This window comes from Phaseolus vulgaris, chromosome 5 (assembly GCF_051622355.1).
Source record: "Phaseolus vulgaris cultivar YP4 chromosome 5, ASM5162235v1, whole genome shotgun sequence".
NCBI lineage: Eukaryota > Viridiplantae > Streptophyta > Magnoliopsida > Fabales > Fabaceae > Phaseolus > Phaseolus vulgaris.
This window is the reverse complement of record NC_143502.1, coordinates 32,047,749-32,058,623: the sequence shown is the minus strand read 5'-3', so window position 1 is coordinate 32,058,623 and position 10,875 is coordinate 32,047,749.

Genomic DNA, 10,875 nt, shown 5'->3' with positions numbered 1-10,875 from the left:
GAATGAACCAGTATAATTTTTTTTGTGTGATTCTCTCTTTCCCTAATCTCAATTATATATGTTTTAAGTTGTTTTTATAAACTGTTGATATAAACAACCGATTGAATTGCAAAACCAACCGGTTGATTTTCTGGAAATCAACCAAAATAGTTTTGTAAGTTGAGCGTTTTAATTCCTTTGGTTTTGAATTTTCATTGACTTTCTCCATACCTTTAAAGTTTGCGAAAAATGTTTAAAAATAATTCACCCCTCCCTCCTGTTTCATGCTTACAATTCTAACAATTGGTAACAAAAGTTAGGTTTTTGAAAGTTACTCAAGTTTTGATCCAAAAATTTGTTTTTATGGTTGATAAACTTAGTGTTTTTGAAATAGGTTTGGAAAAAGCTTGGAATTGGTTGACTTGATGTCAAACCAACTCAATCGCTTGTTTCGACAATTCTACCAATTGGTTTTTGAAAACTCTTAATAGAATCTGTTAAGTTTGGTAAATCTGTTTTAATTGATTCAAAACTGTTTTGGCTCCTTATTAAATGCTTTTAATCGCCTTTTGGAGTTTAAAATAGGTTGTTTAACGCTCCTGGTAGAAATGATCCGAGATTAATCTTTTGAAAACAATTTTTTCCAAAATTTACATCAAGCTTTGATTGAACTTGGTAAGAGTGTTATAAAACTACTGTGTAATCTTCTGTAATTCAACCTGTATCAGGTGTGATCTTTCCTTATTCTCTCTTGATCTGTATTTCTGTAAAGAACTGGGATTCACAAAGTTAGTGGTTGTTTTAATCTGTGGTGTGTAGTATTGCCAAAGGAAGTGTGTGTTCTTGAGGGGTTCAAGATCACTTCTTTGGTGTGTGTGTGGTTGTAATCTGTGGTTGATTACATAGTGGAATACCTAGTGAATTTTGGGGACTGGATGTAGCTCTTGGTGTAAGAGTGAACCAGTATAAATTTTTGTGTGTGATTCTCTCTTTCCCTAATCTCAATTATATATGTTTTAAGTTATTTTTATAAACTATTGATATAAACAACTGGTTGAATCGCAAAAACAACCAGTTGATTTTTTGGAAATCAACTAAAATAGAGGATTTTCTTTCCTTTGGCTTTTAATATTCATTAACTTTCTCCATACCTTCAAAGTTTGATAAAAATGTTTAAAAACAATTCACCCCTCTTGTTTTAGGCCTACAATTCTAACATGTATAATATGGAATGAATGATTGAAGAATCAAACAAAGTTATATCATTGCTATTACATTAAGAATTAAAGTTTATAAGCAAGAAGGAATGAATGGTGATTATGGAATTATTGCAGCATATGGACGACACAGTGTATAGCAAAAATTAAAGGATGTGTTAGTTGTCTCGGTCAACATGAAGTTTTTACAATGGAAAGGGAATAAGGTATCTTTTTTAGGCAACGAGAGAGGAATGTATGGCCAAGCTGAATATTTGTTATGGCTAGTTTTGGGTTACCTGTTCAGCAAGGTAACTACACTCTTTCTGAGAAAGGTGGAAAGGCAATGGTACTATGGACGGAGATGCAATACCTGCTGAAGTGGATTTAGTTTGAAGCATGGAGGTAGTGTAAATTGGAGGGACTTGACGGAAGCTAAAGAAATTGGTTAAAGGTGTGTATGGATGTGTGAAGGGGCATGATAGTAGTAATTAAATTGACTGAGCATTCTATCAGAGGGTGTGTAACGGTGGGATGATGGTTCTTGTGAAATAGAGTTATCCATATGCCCACATTGGTATTTCTTTGATGCAGGGTAGGTCAATGCCTTTGACAAGGGTCCAGTAGAGCTTGGCACCATTTTAAGTTATGGGAGGGAGGATGCTTTCCAACCATGTTGTTAATTATGTTCATTGATATAGATGCAACAATTTGCTTAGTTGGTACTCTGCATTGTAAGGAAAACAGAGAAGAAGAAACAGAGTTTTAAGAAGCAAAAAATAGTAATTCTGTATTATTATAAAATATACCACTAAGGGTATATTTATAGAATACAACAATACAGTATATTCAGAAAACTAACTATAGCTGATGAATACCCTAAATACCCCTGTATAAGGCTAACATTAGATGGGTTCACATACATACTTAACATCCCTCCTTAAACTTATGGTGGGATTAATGACTACCATAAGTTTATCTCTGAAATGAGTAAAAGCTGACTTATAGAGTGGTTTGGTAAGCACATCAGCTATTTGATATCGTGCAGGAAGGTGAACCAAAGACACTTTCTTCTTTTGAACATAGTCTCGAACAAAATGCATATCTAGTTGAAAGTGTTTGGTCCTGGAGTGCATAATTGGGTTAGCACTTAAGAGAACAACTCCCAAATTATCAGAAAAAATCTTAGGCAATGAAGGGGGAATGTGTAGCTCATTGAGTAAGGCCAGAAGCCATATAATATCTACTAAGACTGCCGCAATGCTTCTATACTCAGCTTCTGTACTGCTCTGTGACACAACTTTTTGTTTATGAGAACTCCATGAGATAATGTTTGAACCAAGGAAAACCGCATATCCTGTTGTTGATTTTCTATCATCCAGATCTATGCCCCAATCTGCATCAGCAAAACCAAGGATGGAGAAATGAGAATTGCGTTTGATAAGGAGGCCGTGATTGGTGGTACCAGCAAGGTAGCGTAGAATTCTTTTGAATGCTTTCCAATGATGATCTTGTGGGTTATGCATGAACTGACATGCTTTGTTCACTGCATAAGATAAATCGGGTCGAGTGATGAGAATATATTGTAAAGCTCCTACCACAGATCGATATAGAGTAGCATCGGAAACAGCAGTGGAGCCATCCTGTTGAAGGCGAAGAGTAGACAACATAGGGGTTGGTTGAGCTTTTGCAGTGGTCATATCAGTACATCGCAAAAGATCATTAATATATTTAGTCTGAGAAAGGTGAAGACTTCCATCAGCAACCTTTGAAACTTCAATGCCAAGAAAATAATGCAGCGGACCGAGATCCTTAAGAGCAAATCTGGAACCTAAATGAGAAATAATAGATTTAATGGCATGCATAGATGATCCAGTGATGATTATATCATCCACATAAATGAGCACAAATATCGTAGAAGTATTAGTAAACTGAATAAACAGAGAAGTATCACTTTTTGTAGAATGGAAACCAAGATCTTCAAGAGTACAACTTAGCTTAGTAAACCAGGATCGTGGTGCCTGTTTTAAACCATATATAGCTTTATGTAACTTACAAACAAGAGTAGGATCAGAGGATTCAAAACCTGGTGGTTGATTCATGTAGACATCTTCTGTGAGATCTCCATTCAAAAAGGCATTATTTACATCAATTTGATGTACATGCCAATTGTTCAAAACAACATGAGATAACACAACTCTAATGGTAATAGGTTTGACAACAGGACTAAAAGTTTCATTATAGTCCAAACCTGGAGATTGAGTGAAGCCTTTTGCCACTAACCGTGCTTTATGTCGTTGAAAAGTGCCATCCGCATTGAACTTGTTTTTGAAAATCCATTTGCAACCCACAACTTTAGCACCAGAGGGCAGAGAAGTGAGACTCCATGTTCTATTTTGAAGAAGAGCTCGATATTCATCTTGCATAGCTGGTAACCAAGATGAGGATGATAAGGCAGCTTTAAGAGAGACTGGTTCATGAGCATAAGAGACAGTAGTTGTATAAGTCTTAGGTTTAAACACTCCAGCTTTGGACCGAGTTATCATAGGATGAGCATTTTCCATTATAGGAGAATCAGGGGAAACCTCATTAATAATAGAAGAAGGAAAAACAGGTTCTGGAGATATAGGTGGTGTAGTGTGTGAAACTGGTGCTGGAACAGGTAAAGTGTTATGAGAAGGAGCAGGTAAAAGCATAAGCATAGAAGGAGTATGAGAAGAAAAATCCACAGAATCAGAAGAGATGTTAAAATTGTACTCAGGGAGAGAGTAAGGAAATAATTTTTCATTAAAAACAACATGGCGAGATACATATAATTTTCCAGTATTAGATAAACACATATAGCCTTTGTTTTGTAAACTATACCCAAGAAAAACACAACATGTAGAGCGAAAATTGAATTTATTCTTATGATATGGACGTAGAAGAGGATAACATGCACAACCAAAAGGTTTTAAGTGAGCATAATCAGGTTTAATACCAAATAAAGTTTCATATGGATTTTTATTGTTAAGCACAGAGGTAGGTAAAATATTAATAATATGAACAGCAGCATGAAACGCTTCAGCCCAGAATTTTAAAGGTAAAACAGCAGCAGCAAGAATGGTTAAACCAGTATCAACCACATGCCTATGTTTACGTTCTATGGCACCATTTTGTTCATGAGTGTAAGCACATGTTAATCTATGGTGAATACCATGCTCATGCAGGAAAGATTTAAAACATAAAAATTCTTTAGCATTATCAGTTTGTATAGCCTGAAGACGCTTACTAGTTTGATTTTCAACTAAAGACTTAAATTGTTTAAAAATAGAGAAAGCCTGAGATTTACTATGTAAGACATACAACCATGTATACTTAGAAAAAGAATCAAGAAAAGAGATATAATAGCATGCTCCAGTGGAAGAAAGAATGGGTGCAGGACCCCAAATATCAATATAGATCAATTGCAAAGGAGAATTATAAACAGTAGTTGAGTCTTTAAAAGGCATTTGAGTAGCTTTGCCAAATACACATGCATCACAAAACTGTTTGCAACCATCAAATTGAATATTACAGTTTTGTAAAACTATTTTAACAGTATTGTAGTTACAATGGCCTAGTCTAGCATGCCAAAGCTGTATATCAGAATTTACAGATTTAAGAACAGTGTTGTTTGCATTAGCAGAAACAGAAAGAAGAGGCTCAGGAAACACATAGATGCCATCTTTAACAGTTCCGTGAAGCAGAGTCTGTTTGGTTACCTGATGTTTCACATAACAATCGTTAGGAAAAAATTCAAAGTAGACATTATTATCTTTGGCAAACTGAGAAACGCTAAGTAAGTTCTTTGTGATGTGAGGAACATGAAGAAGATTTCGTAAGATAAAAGCCGTATTAGTGTGTGATGAAGTATATTTCGCAGTACCAATATGTGCAATACGCATACCTGTACCATTACCAATTCGAACTTGATCAGCACCTTGATAAGAGGATTTATTTAGAAAGACTTCTGAATCATTTGTGATATGATGAGATGCCCCACTATCAGGGTACCACAGAGGATCAGATATAGTGGATGGTGCTCCAAGAATGGAGGATTGTTCATCTGGGTGAGAAGGAAATTGAGACATGTTAGCAGTGAAGGAATGTTGTTCAGACGGATCATACTTGTGCCAACAACGAAGCGTTGTATGACCAATTTTGCCACAAATCTGGCACGGATGTTTAACGGTGTGCCAAGGCATATTGAAATTTGAAGCATTGTTGTTGGGAATACGAGTATTGGTAAAGCGATTGGAGCGAGAAGAACCATGGTTTCTTGAAGGCATACGGCCACCACGAGAAGAATTAGGGTTAAACCGAGAACGAGAATTTGTAGGGTTTGTAACATTGATATTTCCCGAAACAGTATTGGCCTGGAGAAGAGACGATTGCATTTTGTGCTTTTCAAACCGCTCTTCTTGAGCAAGTGGCAAGGCTTCAAGATCATCAACACTATATGGATCTGTGCGTGATAAAATTGATGTAATGAAACCATCATACTCATCGGAGAGCCCATCAAGAATCGCTTCGATGTGTTCCTCAGTGGAGATATCAGCACCCACCGCTGCCAAATTATCTACCGTTTTCTTTATATCCAGAAGATAAGTGGATACAGACTTATCATTTTTGGGGGTTTTGAGAAGAAGCTTTAGTTTCTTGATTGTGGCCCTGGTACGAGATGCGTATGAAGTGCAGAGGCGTTTCCAAATGTCAGTGGATTTCTCGAGACCAACCATCTTCGTAAGAACAGTGGACGTCATCGACGCAAGGAGCCAGACAACAATCAAGTGATCTTGTTGGGTATAATGAAGATAGGCATCGTTAGGTTTGAGAGGTTGACCAGCGGTGGACGGTAGGTACCGATCAGGGACACCACTACCGTCAAGAAAATGTTCAAGATTAAGACCCCTAATTGTAGCCAGAACTTGCTGCTTCCAAAGAAGAAAATTGTCATTATCCAGTTTTAGGGTGATGGGAATAGTGAACTGATGTGGTAGAAGAGACCCCATGGGAAAAGAGGAAGATGAAGAATTGATGGTGGAAGATGTAGAAGAAGAAGACGTAGTAGCGGAAGACATGGCTGAAGAAAAAAAATCAGCTCTGGATACCATGTAAGGAAAACAGAGAAGAAGAAACAGAGTTTTAAGAAGCAAAAAACAGTAATTCTGTATTATTAGAAAATATACCACTAAGGGTATATTTATAGAATACAACAATACAGTATATTCAGAAAACTAACTATAGGTGATGAATACCCTAAATACCCTGTATAAGGCTAACATTAGATGGGTTCACATACATACTTAACATGCATAATTATGCAGGTGCAAAGTGGTGCATCAAGAATTAAGGGTGATATCCACAAAAGCACAAAGTGATCCATATAAAGATAGTGCCTATGCTTCATATAACAGATTACAAATTTATGTTTATGCTTTTTTGGTTTTTACTGGAAATAGCAGTGATACCGCAGACCCACTTACACAAATTCATCCTCATCGAGTGTGAAGCTAACAAGAAGGGGATTCAATGCTTAAGATTTTACAATCATTATCGGTTGGATTGATGAGTTCCTGATTTGTAAGCTAGATATGTAAACAAGATCTGGTTTGTGAATTTCAGAATTTAGTTACATTTTTAAGGACGTTAGTCTATTCTAAATTTGCTTCATTACAATTTAATCTTTCGAGGTACGTAAATGATATTTTGTGTGTGTGTTTCTTTATCATTGTATTTTTGCTTTTAATGTAAAGAAATGGTTATATCCTTGTAACTAATTTATTTCCGTTTCCAAAAGAATATTAAAATTTAAAATTGTTCCAACAATCATACAAATAGGGATGTAAGTGACACAAGTTATGTGGAAGACTAGCTTGAAAATTTAAACAATTGAAATTGGAGGGTTTAGCTAACATTTTATTGAAATTGTTATTGTTATAAAATCATTTGTGTGCTTTTACTCAATCATTTAAGCTTTTTGGGATAGTTGATTACTGATATGGTATCAAATCTTGTATGACCAAGATCGTGTGGATGTGAAGTTGGTCATTACTACCCTAATTCTAAAAGTAAAAGGAGTTGAATTTGAACAATAGTTAGATGGATCAATGCAATAATCATACGTCATGCCCAAAAGGCTCTTGGAGAAAGTCTTATAACTATAAGAAAAATGATACACTGACAACCTTGCTCTAGTATACAACTTTCTTTCTTTTTCTAAAATTTCAATTTTTTGTATAAAATGACAAAAATATCCTTTTTTTTAATATAATCAATTATCAGTTGTATAGTGAAGCAAGTCGTTAACTATAAAGTTATTTGTTAGGTTTGATGGCTACGGAAGGGGGGGGGGGGGTGAATTGTTTTCAAACTATTTTCGCAAATACTTTGCTTAGAATGAAGCTTTAACAAACAACACACAGAAGCAGTTCAGAAAACCAATTCAATAGCCAAACAGAAACTAGTATCAGAAATTTAATTGGTTAAAGTTGCGATTTAACTGATTGTTTATGATAGCGAAAAATACAAATAGTTTAATGAGAGATGAGATAGAGAGAATTATACACAGAGATTATATTGGTTCACTCAATCACAGAGCTACATCCAATCCTCAATCAAACCACTGAGTTTTCACTATGCAATCAATCACAGATTACACAAACACCACACACAAGAAGGTGACTTTGAATCCCACAAAGCCTACTCACCCTTCTTGCACACAACAACCACCTCAAGCCAGAATCCCACCGACTTTACAGGATTTTACACAATTATACATAAATGTTACATGAACAATTACAAAACTTGAACAGGATTAGAAAACACCTGGTAAGACATAATACACCAGCACCCTATTGATCAGTTATATCAAAAACAGCAAAGCACAAGGCAATCTTGCTAAAAACTTGGTTGAAACCTTTTCACAAACAGTTTTGGTAATCTCTCAAATCAGTCTCAACTCAGAGAATTAAAAGGTTTCTGTTTCATCAATCTCAATCACTCTCATAATCTTTTAAACGTTTGAACCAAACACATATTTATAAGACTTAAAATGCTAACGTTGGAGCAAATAAGTTAAAAATAAATTTTCAAAAAACTGTTACAAGCACACACATTTAATCGGTTAAAACCATGAATTAACCGGTTGAATGCTCTTGTCAGTTATAAAACAGTTTTAAAACCTTCTTTGCCAGCAGTTACAAACAACCGATTATCTCGACATTTTAATCGGTTGTTTTTCCCTTTGCATGGAAAAACACTTTAATCCTTAAAACTAATTGAAATGAGCTTTGTCTGTGATTCAAAACTGATCTTACAAAGATTCTAAACCTCAACCCAAAACCTAAACCTAAAACAACACACAACTTCAAGCTTCACTTGGATTTGACACATCAAAGCTTCCCATCTTCAACATTATTCACGTGTCTGCATTAACAACTTAAGCTTTTAATGATAGTTGACTCATTATACAAACCAGAGGGAACGCGTCTTAAAATCTTAGACTTTTTTTTACCTTAATTGTCTTTTTCTAATCATAGACTTATGTTTTCCAATCATTCAAATTTTCCCTTTAATTGATATCCTGTCTTTTTCTAATCCTACACTTACGTTTTCCTTTCATTTTCATTTTTTCTTTAATTGATATCTTGTCTTTTTTATTTGCACTGATTATCCTGTCATTTTATATTAGGATCATCAAATACTGGGATGTAAGTCATACAACCAAAATGGATTAAATAAATTCTAGGATTCAATGATTTTCTTTTGTTTCCGCCGGTTGACCTAACGTCTTCGTACGTTTTTGTTGACTTCGCTTCCAAGAACCCTTCGCTCCCACGATCCCTTCCTCCGATGGAATCACCTGAAAACAGAGAAACAAAGGGCGCCCTCGTGGCCGTTTGCACTCTGACAGTCAAGTCAGTCTATGGGCAATGAACACCAAACTCAAACTCTTCGATCACTGTGTGTGTCTCTCTCACTCTATTCCTCTCTCAGAAATGCGTAACTTGCACTAATGAAAGCGTAGAGTGTTTTGTAGAAAATGTCAAAACGTACCTTGGTTATGTGTGTTGTCAACCTTATATACCTTTGGTGTTATTGCCCTTTTGTTTAGCTGTGACTTAAACATTCAGTAGGCGCGTCTTAACGACACTAACACCCAGACTTCGCAATTGTGTAATCGGTGGTCGCCGATGTTGGTTTTTTTCGGGTAGGGTGCTCTCACTTTAAGGTTGTTTTGCTCCAACCATAAAGAAGAGTTTCGCTTGTGGATTTTATAGGAAGTCCACTTCTGGGTACTGTATATGGGTTGGGATACCCCTGAAGTATCCTCTTTAATTTTATTTATTCATTGCTGATAAAAAAAAAGGGCCATGCAGTGTGTAAGACTGCCCTGCCATAGTGCACCTGGCGCGGGGTGACTGCTTGGATGCCAACTCATGCACCCAATCTCTGAGTCATCCGCCCTGGGAGTTCCCTGCCTTACTCACGTGCCATGCATGCAGATCACCCTCTAGGACGTGACCCCTCTCGGGTCGTCTTTGTCCCAGTGGCTCTTTAACGGTGGTGCGTACTACCGCGTCCCTACACCCCATGCACGGATCCCTCGTGAGTTGGGTCTCTCCCTACTGGTAACTGGGGTGTGGCTTGAAAACCACCTCTCTTTGTCTATCTTTACTGTTGAGGTGCCGAGGCCCGAGGCCTCCACGCCCTGCCTCTGTGCTGCCCCCTCCACGGCCGCCCTTACCCGTGAGCCTAAGGAGACACTTTCCTGTCCTGGTATACTTTCCAAGGGTCCCATCATGTTGACTTTGGTCAACGCCCGAGGCCGGTCAATGCTCGAGGAACGGACGATACACAAGCCCCCTAGTCTCGAGCTGTCAAATTGTTCAGCAAAGAGACTATGGCCTCGCCCTACCGACCTACGTGGCCTCCCGTAATAGGACGTGCACAGTGCATTGAAGTGACGCCTTCCTGTTCATGCTGTAATCAACGCACACGTGGCTTAATTATGTGGCTGGGACTTAACGTCGCTTGCGCTTCTCAAGTTTACGTTAATCCTTTCAAAAACGCTCGCTTCATGCACTGTTCCATCACTTTCTTACACTCTTCATCTTCTTCCTCGAGCTCTCTGATTTCTTCCTACAAAAAATCGAAACTTTCGCTCATCAACCATCATAGGTATGATTTTTCTCCATTGATTGCTCTTCATTTCTGATTTCGCGCATTAAAAACTGCTTGGGTCTGTTTATATTTCCATGTTTCGAATCTTCCTCTACATCTTCTTTGTTCCCCTGTTTTTTGGATTTTCACGAGAATAGGGTTTTCTGAGCTTTTTAGTTTCACACCATAGTTTTTCCCTTGCTGAACCTTTGTTTCTTCCTTTCCTTGTTTTTCTTAGCTCTCTTTCATCATGGCGCGAACAAAAGTCCCTGCCAACCCTCCTCCTCCTAGCATCAACTATAAGCCCCTGTGCCCCTGGGCTTCTGATGACCTCCTCGTTGAAACCTCCTCCCTCACCTCCCTTGCCGACTGGAGGGCATACTTGGATAGTGAACCCGACTTTAAAGGTAGAGCGTTCGGGAGGGAATGTGACGCCTATATCTCCGTTCACCCTTATGTAGAGGGTGAACCTGTTTGTGTAGATAACCGCGCCAACGACGGGGAGCCATTCTTC